Source organism: Silene latifolia, chromosome 9, assembly GCF_048544455.1.
Source record: "Silene latifolia isolate original U9 population chromosome 9, ASM4854445v1, whole genome shotgun sequence".
In the NCBI taxonomy this organism is placed as follows: domain Eukaryota; kingdom Viridiplantae; phylum Streptophyta; class Magnoliopsida; order Caryophyllales; family Caryophyllaceae; genus Silene; species Silene latifolia.
Genome location: NC_133534.1, coordinates 99,165,066 through 99,180,665, shown reverse-complemented (window position 1 = coordinate 99,180,665; position 15,600 = coordinate 99,165,066).

Genomic DNA, 15,600 nt, shown 5'->3' with positions numbered 1-15,600 from the left:
TTTTGATTGTGAGAATTGTTTCATAGCAATTTAATTGTAATCGCTTAGTTGAGTGCGCGCTTCTAAACTATTTAATCCGGTTAAATTCAGACCTATATCAAGAGATTGGAATGAATAGACCTATTATGGACAATAGACTACACTAATGAGGGTGAAAGCTAAGTTAGTAGTATTTTAGGGCGGATAGCGGACCGAAAGGACCTTTCCTTTACCCTTCTCACATCAGACCGACTGACCTTACCTTTAGCAGAATTGTGTGATATCATGGTGAATCGACATCCTAGCATTCTTCTATCTATTTTATTACACCTTTATTTCATTCTTATTAAGTTTTATCGTTCTCTCTATTTGCTTTACATTTCATTCAGTAGTTTAGTTAAAAACAATTTAAACACCCCCAATTTGCTACCGTGACAGACTAAGTGACAAGTAGATACAATAGCCTCCCTGTGGATACGATACCCGACTTATCTCTACTATATTAGTTAGAGCCGGCTGGTTTATTTTTGATAAGGTTGCGACAGCCGTGTCATTTTCCGTCTCAAATCTCTCCTAATTAACAATGTATGTAGACCATCTTTCCTCTTGTTTTCTCCATCTTAATTTGTTAGATCTACACTAATGTGCTCAAGGTTTGTCAATTAATCTCATGCTTTCTTTAATTCATAGTAGTAAATAGCTTTCTATATCATTGATGTTGCTAGAAATCCATTTTTTATGTTAATTTTGCCACATGGTGGAACACGAAAATGGTGATTCTTAGGTCATAAATTGGTTTTTGGTGCTTGTTGTTAGGTTTAATTGAACAACAAAGGCTTAACCTTTGTTGTTATTGATGGATCTTGTTTAGTATGTGAAAATTTCGTCTTAAACTCCGTCTTAAAATTTCGAATTCTAGGCAAGTCATGCCTAAATTTTGATTTCACATGAGTAAAACGTGATTTATTTGCCTTATAAGACTACCATCTTAGTTAGTAATGTGGTATGTGGTCTCAAAACGAAAAAAATTTCGTCTTAAAATTTGGATGAAATTTTTGAAAACCTTCTAAGTAGCCATGAACAAATTTTAATTTGTGTCTTGAAAATGGTTTAAGTAAGTTGTTAAGCTATGAATTTAGTGGTTATTGTTGTGCCATAATGTAAACCAAGAAATTTTCGTCTTAAAAATGTGACCAATTTCTCAAAAATTTGATACTAACCCTGCCAAACTTTTTATTTCTATGCTCACTATAGGTTTGACTTACCCATGGTTATCTTAAACCCCAAAGTTTGATGCTTGAGGAAGCTCCACCTTGAAAATTTCTCCGTCTTAAAGGTTGACAAATTTCCCGTAAAGGTTGTGACAAATATACATAAACTTTGATTTTACGCTTGTGACGTACTTCATTTACTCCTTATTATCCTAATCTTTGATTATAATGCTTTGTGAAGCCGTGCATAAGAGATTTACCCATCTTAAATTTTTCGAAAATGGGTGGTATACCTACCCGGATTTTGACTTTTACCAAGGTAAGTTCTTGTCCTTATTGATCCTTAATACTTTGAACTTGGCTTATATTAACATTTGTCATCTTATATCGGCTTATTCCGCATTAAAGTTTTCAAGAAATTGAAACAAATCATCGTTATGCAAGAGTTTTCATATAGTAATTCACATTTGAGTCAAGTTTGAGTAAAATTGCATAATAAGGAAGAGCATTTTACAACGTTGGTAAAGTTGCTAGAGTTGATTTTTGAATTTGTATCATTTTACAAAGTTCATCATACTTCAAGTGTGCTATTAAGACGAGTTCGTGGTTTGGTTAAAATAAAAAGGAAGGCATCCGTAATTTCTTTAATTCCATTCTTTGGGTTCAGTAAAATCTCAATGGCAAGCTCGTGTCAAGAGTTTATTTTAAAAGTGTCGGTCATTGATTTAAGCATTGGGAAAATTTTCTATCCATCCCAAGTTATTTGATTTCCCACCTCTTCCATGTTCGTTCCGGATTGTTTTAATTCTCGTCACTCCTATCTGGAATTTGACATGTGAAATGGTTCCGCGGCGTGCCAAAGCCATCGAGGAACGCGAGGAGCAACCAAGCAAGGGAAGTTCGCCAAGAGCCGGTGGTACCTTCGGTGATTAAACTGTTGGAATAAGTGTCCTCCGACAATAATGCGATCACAACTATTGATCATAATGATCACATGTTCAAATCTCATTTTTTTAAGAATACATGTGGGATGTAATATTTTACAGTCAACTGGTCTACACATATCGGTAATGATTGTCTGACTAGAGTTTGACATTACTGTCGTGCGATGGTGGTGATCAGTTGATCCCCTTAGGTAATACCTATAGGGAAATACTCTTAATTGATTATTTAATTAATCGTATGCCGATACGAGTTAATTAAATTGATTAAAATTGACGGATGATTTTGTGAGTAAAGTTAACGTGTCTCATTGTAATTCGATTAAATTAGATACGGTCTAAGTAATCGAATTGTTTTATTACTTGGATAAAATTATTGTTTACGAAACAATTGAAATTGAAATTGAATGAATAATTTATTATAAATACAAGACGTTGTGATTTATAATTGATAAACCGTTTTGGTACAAGTAATTACGAATTACTAGTCGATTTTGTATATGACATATTTTATGAGTATGTTGATTTTTAATATGTTAAAAATACATTACAATTTCACATATCAAGTAACATGTCACATATGTCACAATTGACAAATGACAAAAATAAAATGGACCTTCCATTTTATATTAAGTGTACCGAAATGGGGAGGGTTAGGGTCTTTAAATTGTGTTAATTATTTTTAAGTGGAAAACACAATGATAAAACCTTGCTTGTAGCCTTGCATGCCTATTTTTCTTGGGTAGAAAAACAAGCTCATGCATTGGGCACCCTTCCCTCATCACCACCGGTTTTCCAAGAGAAAAGAGAGTTTTTCCTCTATCATTCATTTCACAACTTCAACTCATATTTTCTAGTGTAAGAAAATGAATTCTCTCTATAATTTGTGAAAACTTAGAGAAACAAAAACCTCACAAATCACTCCTCTCTTGACCGAAATATTCAAGAGAACAAATTAATATTTTTGTGTCAAATTTTAAGTAAAACTTATATTATTAATAGTTCATAATTATATAAGTTATTAAGGGATTTTTTGGGTATATGCTTTTGGGAGAGGTTCTAATTTGAACCTTGTTCATCCATTATAAGGAAGCTCAAGAACTAACAAGAAGGAGATCTTGTTGGTGCCCAAATGGCCGAAAATAAGATGGTGAGAAATCGATTTTTCCATCTCCGTTTATTAAGTTTGCATGCATAAGATCTAGCATTTATTTTATGACTAAATAAATTAATTCATATATGAATATGTAAATTAATGAGATTAATGAATCTAACAAGCGGTATCAAGAGCCTTAGGTTGTTTGCATGCAAATCGGTTTATGGTTTTTCCGAGTTATAAGATTAACATACAAAACTAATTAATTTGGATTTATGAAGATAAACCTAAAAATAACTTTGCATGTTAAAAGTTTCTGGTCCTAAGTGATTTTTAGGACATTTTGGTTTATTTATGGATTTTATTGTTCATTTTATATATTATTGGCATTAAAATGTTATTTTTATGATAAAAATGTCATTTTTGGACGAAAAATAGCTAAACTTCGAATTTTTCCGTGGTTTTTGGATATATTTTCATATATATTATCTACTGATGGCCTGTAACTTTTCATGTTAAAATAAGTTGTTTTGCTCGAAATATAAATTTTATAAGTTAAAATCGTATTTAAATGGATAAATAGGTTAATATGAGTTATATTTAGAATCTGGTCATGGAAATTTAGTATGTTGTCACATGAAATGTTACAAGATGTGTATAAAATATTTGGCTATAATGAAGTCTTTTTGCATGATTTATGAATTTTTGATGAAAAATCACATAAATAGTGACTATAATTAGTAATAATGCTAAAACATACTTCATGACTAAAGGAAAAACGTCACATGTAGCATTTTATCATATATTTCAGATATAAAAGTGAAAAGTTGATGAAAATAATTTTTCTCATATTTTTATGGTCATAATTGTTAAAACCGATAAACCGCAACATTGTTTTTCTCGATAAATTTTCGAAATTTTTAACCTAAATTTTGAACGTTATGAGTGTCATGGTATTTTTCCAGAATGTTCATTAGTTTAAATTTTAAATTTCGAAATTATTTGAAATTTTTATAATTTAATTTGAAGTTTATAGCACAATTTTGTATTTTTGGGTCCTTTTATGAACAATATTAAGAAATCAAGTTTAATTATTGTCAAAATGTTAGTGGAGACTAATTTCTGAGTCCTAAGATGGTTAGGGTAATTAACTTGTACATAAATATGAATTTATATAATTATTGTGATTTTAACAAGTTATAATCATGCAAATCCATGAAAACCGATAAATATACGATATTGGCTCTTAAAAAGGCGATTTAGCATAAAATCTAGCATGTTCATACATATTATAATGCTGCATTTTATTTATGATTGTCATATTTTAATTTTATGTAATTTTTGAATTATGTAATTTTACTTAGTATGGCCTTAGTTTTTAATTGGTATTACCCGAAATGTATGGGAATATCGATTCGGTTGTAATTATTGTGATCTCGTATCACCGTTTTGTAATTTAATAGATTTATTTATATTTTTAATTACAAATGTATAATAGGAAATTATGTAATTCATTTTGTAATTTAATTATTCCGGAGTTCCTTGAAGACGGTGCCATTCGAGAAGGCGATCTATCAAAGAAAGTGTTGCCTTGAAGTGCGTGCCAAAACCGAAGTTCAAGGGACCAAATGAGTTGGTTTCCGAATTTGTAATAGTTTATTAGATTTACTATTTTAGGAAGGCCATACGAGGATTTAATTTTATGCTTTGCGTTTTATTTATATGTTGCATGCATCGCTAAATCGCCATAACTAAACATGCATTTTAATCGAGTTTATCGACCGTGTCAATTACAATTATCGTAGTTCACCGCTTTACGTGATAGATAATAAGTTGACATGACCTCTCGCTAAAACAAACAATTGAGACTTAGCCTTACCAAAAAGTAGAAACCATGAAAACCTATTTCGTGAGAGAGTGCGCTCGGCCACACCGGGGTACAAACCTTGTTACGTAGGGGAAGTGGGTGATAAATGTCTATCCACCGAATTCATGTTGATAAGGGATGAATCGGCTACACCGTGCCCAAGTTAATGTGAATTTGGATTATGGACACATTTATTCGAAATTTGGGTTGAACTCAACAAAAGTATTCTCGACCATAGCCGAATGTGTTTTGGGCTAAAGATAATATTAATGTAATTTTATCGACCAAGAGTTCTAAAAGTATAATCGATTAAAGAGTTAATCCACCGAGTTATATTGATAAGGGATGAATCGGCTACACCGTGCCCAAGTTAATATGAATTTGGATCTTGGAATCATTTATAATAGTTGGGTAGAGGTCACTATATAAATGCTCATAACTTGTTAAATTATTTACAAGTATTATTATGACGATAAATGTTAGTTTTCATCATTCCGTTGTCGCATCGTTTACATCGTTCTATTTCTTCACCACAATTTATATACGATATCATTTCGATTCAAATCTCCATTAAAACATCGTAACTTGAGACAAATATGAATTTTTCTTCTAAAACCTCGTGTTTTCCATTGGAAGGATCTCTTATGAAGAGTATAGATGAAAGTTACTCATGATCAAAAGGGTTTTTGACTCTTGACTAACATATCTACTTACAATGGATTATTTTTCATATGCTTAATCGAATTAAGTACTTTGAAACATTAAATCATTTGGTAATTAGATTTGTTAGAAGTCGTAATTGACCAAAATAAAGCAACCACTTCAATGAAAGTTTTAAGACTAAACGAACGAATGAAGAGTAGTCTTCATGAATTTTAATTTTGCTTCTCTTAGCAGAGACTCATTGAAATGAGTGGGAGCATTCTCTTAAACCGTTAAGAAAAGGATGAGGTTCAAAGAAGTAAAATTAGAATGGAATTGATACAAGGTAATGTTAAAAGTAAAGTTATTGAGAATAACGATACTAAACCTATCAATCCCGACCGATAAAGTTTCCATTGTCTTAAGTGTTGGACGCTAGAAAGGAAACTACCCCAAATTATTGAAGAATCAACAATTTAGTTGTGAGACATCTAATGGGACCTTCTTCTTTAAATGTTTATTTGATTAACATAAATTTTTCTAATACTACTTCGTCAATATTAGAAACCGGTGGTGGTTTTCATCATGGTATTTGATACATAGGATGATTAGAATATGATGACTAGCAACAATGATGTTGAGAGATAGAGTCATTGTGTACTCAATCTAGTTTTTGGGTTTAAAGTTATACTTAATTGTGACTATTAAGTGCATAAACTCTAAATAAGAATATAATCTTGTTAAGATACAAAAGAGGTTTCACTTTTGTGACCCTATACACCATGATTTGATGTATGGCTAGCCCATTATCAAGGTGATTATATTCTAAACCAAACTAGAATGATATATCATGTAGATGATTCAAGACTCAAATTGGTCTCAAGATTAAACCTTAAATTCTGGAATGATGAACGCAAAGAGTTATCGAGTACTCTTGGAACCATTAGATTGTTAATCTTATGGTATATGCGTATCTTGTATTCAAAACAAGATGTCTCGTGCCTTTTGGTTGAAAAGGAGATTGAGAATGTAAATCATTAATACAGAATAGGTTGATCATTTTCTTTACCAACGATTTAAGTTGACATTAATGTGTTCACTTAATAAGGTAAATAGAGAAATCTTTGAAGAAGTTCAAAGAGTTCCAGGAATCACGATTTAGTCATGATGGAATTATCAAAGTGAAGACTTTGATATAAGCCAAAGGAAATGTGATATAGTATCAAAAATTAATCTCTCTTAGCACGCATTATGGGATAATGTGTGGTTGGATAAAGAAATCAAACGCTATTCGATATGGTTTGGACTTCAATCAAGTTACTTTGAGTTACTTGATCCTTTTGAGGATTTTATCATTTTGTCTAAATTATTTTTCCACTAAATCTAAAACGAATAATATGAGATATGAAAGGGTAGGGTATCATGTTTGTAAGTTTTCAAAAGAAACAAATGCTCATTTTTCCTTACTATTATCACGAGTACAACGGGTTGGTGGCTCGTGAAACTGTCTTTCTAGAATACAAGTTTATTTCTAGAGGACAGAGTGGGAGAAATTATTCAAGAGCCACAAAGAATGTTATGTCGCAAGAAACTGGTCTTTCTTGGCTACATGAGACGTTTTGTGTAAAACGTTGTTTCTTCAAAACCTAGGAGGTTAAAGTCATCACTTGTTGAAAATGATGAATTAGTGTTACTTTTAGAAAGTAAAGAGCTTGCAACTTACAAAGAAATTGTTTGATTCAAGTTGATTACTTCTGGAAAGTAATGAACATATGACTTACATGAGAGTGTTTAAGTCACAACTCAATACAAGGCTTAGAGCCATAAAAATCCGAAATAAATTCCAAGTGAATTGTTAGATATCAAAGCTTGATTGGTTGCAAAGGGTTTTGCACTAGTTGAAATGCTTAAGTCTATTTGGATCTTCTTAGGGATTGTGTTTCATTATGAGATATATATAGCGAGTGAATATAAAACCCACTTCTTCAATTAGAAGGAATGTATTCAATACATGTCTTGAGTTTTGTAGATCCTTGCCATCCTAAGATAATGTGAAACTTAAGAGAGGGTCTTAAGTAGGACATCAATGAGTTGGAATCAATGTTTTGATCATGTTATAAAACTTTTCTTGATAGGTCGAGAAGTTGTGTTTATACATAAAGTTTAGTGGCAGTTACGGTAATTTTAATTAGTCTAATATGTGGATGACATATTGATCATTGGGAATGATTTAAGACGTGGAGATATATAATACATCTTTAATATCCAGATTTATGGAGATAAATCCACATGATATTAATGTCAAATAAGAAGTCTTATGTTGATAAGATTCATGACTAGTTCAATCAAGTTGAACATATTTGATTGATTCCATTTGCTTCATTTTGGGATCAATTAAATGAGTAATGATGTATAACACTTCATATACTTTGAGTATGATGAATTGTTTCAAATCGAATTTAAGTAATAGTTACCAAATAGCCATATAGATTATCCTTAAGTGCTTGTAGAAGCATTAAGAGTATAAAGTTAAGTGTTTTGTTGCAATTCACAAATTTGTGTAAGGGCTTACACTAATGACTGTTGAGATTATATAAGGTTTCGGACAAAAACCGTATTCAAAACACCTAAAGATGGTTAAGGAACCATTGTGGCTATGTTATTTAAGAAATGGATTTGTTAAAATCGTTCTAGGCAATAAAGAACAATGAGAGATGCTGACAACGGAAATTGAGTACACTTGCAATCATGAGATGTGCGAGAGGGATAGGTCCCGCACACTGTGAAAACAGTGGGAGCTGTTCTATGACTAGAAGAGCTTATGTCTATATTGAATCTAGACATGTACTCAGAAAGTTTTGTAATGCAAATGTATACATTACAAAGGAAAAACGAGTATGTAGTAAGGTTTAGTAAGGTACAAGAAGTTGTTAAAACCTACTAACCAAAGCCTTCTCATAGTCTTAACATGATGAGTCATGTCATTTCAATTGAATTGAGATGAACAACTACATTCAGGATCAAACTGGATTATAGAATATGAAGTAGTAATCAGGTATTGACTATTCATATGTAATAATCGCATTTATCGTTCGAGTTTTTACCTTAAAAACTCTTTTATTACTTTGTTACATCCAAACGAGTTGTGAGACAATATTGAACCCCGTTAAAGTGAACCCGGATTAACATAGTATTCGCCCATAGTCACTTGTATGAGGTGACGTCTCGAAGTGACTAGAGTGTGATGCGATTGATGGCAAGTTCAAGTGCCATAGAGTCATATGAGATGACTAGTCGATCACATATGCAGACTGTTAGGAACACTTTGTCGGGCCTAATGACCGCTTATAGAGTTCTGGCAAATTTATGTAGCCTGGTCGTGGCAAGAGCTACTATAGTATTCTAATGAGTCGATTCTTTTGACTAAAGATTGTTCGCCTAAGGTGGCACAGTTTCAGATTAACTTTGATTTATGTTACTACGACCTTCGTAAATGGGGTCAAATGGGCATATTTTGGGTTATGATGGCTGTGGCTAGTAGAAGGGAATAATGCGATAGGAATTTTCCACCCCTTGGCAGGGTTATAATAATATCTCAGGGCCACTCGAGGAGTAATGAACTGGAAATGCGTGGCCACGCTCGGAAGGTATCTATGGTAGATAATTCCGGTCAATCGGTTATTCTCCATGTTGAGGAAACCACTCTCGATATGATCACTTGCAAGTACGACCTGAAAGACACCTTGCATTGAGTGGGAGATAATAATTGGACAAGAGAATTGGTGACGCACACTTGTCGAGGACAAGTGGGAGATTGTTGGAATAAGTGTCCTCCGACAATAATGCGATCACAACTATTGATCATAATGATCACATGTTCAAATCTCATTTTTTTAAGAATACGTGTGGGATGTAATATTTTAGAGTCAACTGGTCCACACATATCAGTAATGATTGGCTGACTAGAGTTTGACATTACTGTCGTGCGACGGTGGTGATCAGTTGATCCCCTTAGGTCATACCTATAGGGAAATACTCTTAATTGATTATTTAATTAATCTTATGCCGATACGAGTTAATTAATATGCTTAAAATTGACGGATGATTTTGTGAGTAAAGTTAACGTGTCTCATTGTAATTCGATTAAATTAGATACGGTCTAAGTAATCGAATTGTTTTATTACTTGGATAAAATTATTGTTTACGAAACAATTGAAATTGAAATTGAATGAATAATTTATTATAAATACAAGACGTTGTGATTTATAATTGATAAACCGTTTTGGTACAAGTAATTACGAATTACTAGTCGATTTTGTATATGACATATTTTATGAGTATGTTGATTTTTAATATGTTAAAAATACATTACAATCACATATCAAGTAACATGTCACATATGTCACAATTGACAAATGACAAAAATAAAATGGACCTTCCATTTTATATTAAGTGTACCGAAATGGGGAGGGTTAGGGTCTTTAAATTGTGTTAATTATTTTTAAGTGGAAAACACAATGATAAAACCTTGCTTGTAGCCTTGCATGCCTATTTTTCTTGGGTAGAAAAACAAGCTCATGCATTGGGCACCCTTCCCCCATCACCACAGTTTTCCAAGAGAAAAGAGAGAGTTTTTCCTCTATCATTCATTTCACAACTTCAACTCATATTTTCTAGTGTAAGAAAATGAATTCTCTCTATAATTTGTGAAAACTTAGAGAAACAAAAACCTCACAAATCACTCCTCTCATGACCGAAATATTCAAGAGAACAAATTAATATTTTTGTGTCAAATTTTAAGTAAAACTTATATTATTACTAGTTCCTAATTATATAAGTTATTAAGGGATTTCTTTGGGTATATGCTTTTGGGAGAGGTTCTAATTTGAACCTTGTTCATCCATTATAAGGAAGCTCAAGAACTAACAAGAAGGAGATCTTGTTGGTGCCCAAATGGCCGAAAATAAGATGGTGAGAAATCGATTTTTCCATCTCCGTTTATTAAGTTTGCATGCATAAGATCTAGCATTTATTTTATGACTAAATAAATTAATTCATATATGAATATGTAAATTAATGAGATTAATGAATCTAACATAAACCCCCGGGATTTCCGGGCATAGAGTTTGTGTGTGAGCCTAATAGAATGATTTTCTCACCTTAACCTTTATTAGGCATATGTCTTCGACGAGATGTGTGGAATTGGATATAGTCATCGAGTTTTAGAATTTGAAAATGGTAGGAAGATATGTTAGTTTATGCAAAGGTTTGAGTTGGGTGAGTTGATCATGAGAGACAACCTATAAATGCTGATTGGAGTGCGACCAAGGTTTGATATTTAGCAATTGTTCGGACTCATAGTTAGCGGACATAATTTAAAGGACATGTGCGAGTGACATTATTGAGTATGACTCGAGTATTTTGGGATAGCATATGTTTGAGTTGGGATTTATGGAATGATAAGAGAATAATTGGGGTACCAAGAGTAAAAGAGAGTGATGACATGTGTTGATAAAAAGTTTTTGGAGGGTGTGAGATTTGCCTTGAGGAATGGTATGAATTGAATAAATTGTTACAAAGGTTTATGAAACCGGGAAATGAGAGATAACACTAGAACGAGAGATAAGTTGAAGATTTTACAAGTTTTGTAATCCACATTCAATAAGGAATTTGTCATAGGTTTAGGGTGAACCCGTGCGAGGAGGTCGCATTGTCGGCCGTGACATAAGAGGGATGAGTTTGAGTTTTAATAATTGAGATATATGATGGTGATTTTAGTAATACCAAGCTTGGTTTTTGCGGTTATGAGAGTAAGAGTGTGATACATAATGCGTGTGAGTTTAATCATGTTGTTAAGAGATTTAATCACTTGTGTTATATAATATGGCTGCTTAAGCTAAGTGTGTATGCATGAAGTGTGAAAGTAGTTGGGCGAGGTTCTGGCCTATGAGCTTAATTGAGTAATGATCTTGTATTATTCCTTGAGAATAATGAGTGGTTAGGCCGTATCCATGAGATAGTGTAAGTGTTGTGGATACCGATGTGACTATTGCGGTTGTTGGTGACGGTATGGTGTTACTGTCGTCGGGGTGGGGGAGGAGGTATAACAGTTGCGAAAAGCACTATGAAATAGTATGTGACGGTAGTATGTCTCGGACATTTTATTTTAATTATGTAGTGATGATGGCCATAGGCCAAGAGTAGTTTTAAATTTGGTTGTTTGATGGTGTATTAATCACCATCAGAGTTTATTAGCATTTGAGTGATGAAATAGGAAAGCTTGAAAACGAGTTTGAGAACGAAATCATTCTGCCCAGGTGATACTCGACCGAGTGCATCGTGCACTCAACCGAGTGGCCTCCAACATTCGACCGAGTGGTCTTATTTGACCCTTATTTTGTCAATACTCGACATAATATTTGGTGTACACTCTTATTTCACGATTTATAATGGTTGGTTTGTGTCGGATGAACATGTTGACCCCATATGGATGATGTTGGAGTATGTGTCCTCGACAATAATGCGATCACATGATTAAATCTCGTATTAAAAATACTAAAGGGAAAGTAACATTTTATTGACAAATGATCCACATTAATCGGTAATGATTGGCTGTCTAGAGTTTGACATTACTGTCGTATGACGGTGGTGATCAGTTGATCCCTTAAGGAGGTCATACCTCTAGGGAAACATTCTTAATTGACTAATTAATTAATTGTATGACGATACAAATTAATTAATTCCTTAAATTTGAACAAATGATTTTGTGAGTAATAATACGTATCTTATTGTAATTCGATTAAATAAGATTCGTACAAAGTAATTGAATTGTTTTATTACTTAGGTTATTTATTGTTTATGAAACAATTAATATAAAGAATGAATTGTTTACTATAAATACAAGTAGTTGTGATTTATAATTATATGGCCCATTTTAAGTAATTGTAATTGTGAATTACTAGTTATTTTTGTGTGTGATTTATTTTATTTATATAATGAATTTTAATTTGTTAAAAAATGCATTATTTAAATGACATGTCTAGTAACATGTCCAATTTGTCACACAATACAAATTAACAAGTTGACAAAGTTAAAATGGATCCATATTACACATTTGAACCGTGTAAATGGAAAGGATGGGAGGATTTGTGATTAAGTTAATTTAAATTAGTGGGTAACATAATGATTACCTACTAATCATAGGTATGCATACCTATACTCTTGATAAGACAAAAAGAAAATGCATTGGGCACTCTACCCACCTAAAAACCGGTGGCCTCCTCCATAATACACAAAAAGTAGTGTATTTTCTTTTCTCTAAATTCATTCCAATTAGTTTTTATAACTAGAGAATAACTTATCTCTCTAGTTTTGTTGGTGAACAAAATCCTAAACTCTCACATAAATCTCTAATATTATTTATATATTACTAGAAGTAGTAATCTCATAATTAGTATTTTAAGGACACAAATATTAATTTCTAGTAACAAAATTAATATTTGTATTAAGAAGGATATCCTTGGTACAGTCCTTGAGGAGTAGATCTTGCAATTAGGTCTAGGTTTTTGGGGCATTTGGAATATACTTAAGAAGACTAATTTGGTAGGAGACCAAATTAGTATAAACCATTTTCGGCCCTCATGTAAGAATAATCGATTTTTCTTCTTACCTTCTATTTTTTGCTATGCATGCATAAGTTCTTTTTAGTTTATGACCAAACTAATAAACACTTAGTTATTAGAAGAGTCTAATAAGAGATATACGAATCTTTCAATTGGTATCAGAGCAAGAGTTGTTGCATGCATAATCGGTTTTGTTTTTCCGAGTTAATATGTTAACATATAAAACTTAAAATTTGTAATTTATGAAGATAAATGCTACGAAAATTTTGCATGTTAAAGTTTCTGGTCCTAAATTTATTTTAGGTCATTTTGATGATTTATGGTAATTTATTGCTCTTTAAAATGATTATTAGTATTTTTATTACATTTTATTGAGTAAAATGACAATTAAAATGCTAAAAATAGTTAGACTATGATTCTGACCTTAAAATTTTTACACGACCTCACATACATATTTTACAAGTTGTATGTAAAATGTCATATAAAATAATTTTGTATAGCATGATTTATGATTTTAACATGATAAAAGTCGATTAAATAGAGGTATTTATGTTAAAAATGGTTAGACATTGTTTTTACCATAAAAATTTAGTATATTGTCACATGCAATATTTACACACCGTATGTAAATTTTTAGATCAAATGATTTAATTTTGCATGATTTATGATTTTTAGATGTAAAAATCGAATAAATAGTGACTATTTTGACATAAATAGCTAAATTAAATTTTATGGCATGAAAATTTTTCCCAATGTTGTATATATGATATGAACTTCAGATTTAAAGTTGCATGTTAATTTTCCTATGATTTTAATGGTTATTAATTTTTATGGGATATAAATTGATAAATAGCAACTTTAATAGTCATTAATATAAAAATTCGATTTTGGCTTAAAATTTGTCATTTCCAGGTTCTAGAAACTTGTTAATAATATTCAAAATTTTAATTTTAATTTATTACATAATTTTATGTTTAATTTTGAATTAAAGGGTTAAAATTCTGTTTTATACGATTTATTTCTGAAATAAATTAAAGTAAATTAAAGGGCAAATTTTATTAAAATTTTGGGATGTTGCGAATTTTCCATAATATACAAAATTATGATTTTGATTTTTTTTTTCCGAATTTTTATGACTTTTTGGGAATTATTTCCTTATTATTATGAATAATAGTGATTAAAGAGCAATTGTATAATATCAAGTTGAATTATTGTCAAATGTTTAGGGAAGACTAAATTTTGAATCCTAAGAGGTTAGGGTAATTAACTTGGACATAGATGTGATTTATGTAATATTTTGTGATTTTAATAGGTTAATTGTCACAATAATCCATAAAATCGGACCATATATACGATATTAGCTTAAATAGGGCGATTTGACACATAACATGACATGTTTTATACATATTTTAATACTACTTTTAAGTATGATTGTCATATTTTATTTTATATAATTTTTAAATTATGTAATTTGTACTTAGTATGGCCTTAGTTTTTAATTGGTATTTCCCGAAATGAATGGAGATATCGATTTGGTTGTAATTAATGTGATCTCGTATCACTTTTATTTTATTTAGTTTTGTTTTTGTTTTTATATTGTATACAATAGAAAAGCTTTGTAATTTATTTATTGAAGCAAATCAAACCGAGGATGGCCTCATTTCACCCGGTTTTGGACCTCGTCACAATTTGAGGTCTAACACCAAAACCGTCTAAGAAGTCATGGCTCCAACCGTCCCAATTCTTATCTTGGGTGAGTTTTGGACGTTTTTGTGTAGGATCTTTTATCTCCTAAAGCTACCATTCATATTTTAATTGAAGAAACATTGCAAAGGTACAAGGGGACCCGGTTTTGAACAATGAGCTAAATGTCACTATCAATCTTTCCTCTTTTGTTCCAACAAAGCTCAAGGGACTTTTTGGCTGCAGCATGGAGTCTTACACGGTTTCATCAAGCCCCAATTAGTCCATATAATCATAAATAAGAAGTTGAGCTACAAACAAGGAAGATTGGACTATTAGTTTACTTTCTTTGCTTTATGTCATTTTCATTTCAGCATTGTCATAGTCCTTGGCTGCCGTTTTTTTGGTCTTTAGCTGCTCTTTTTGTGGCCCTTAGATGCAACTAGTAATCAAGGGTCAAGATTGTAAGCCTTGGTCTATATAAACCAAGCTAGGCACTTGAGAAACTTCAGATTTGAATGAACATTAATACAAGTGAAAACCTAGTTTTCTCTCTTAT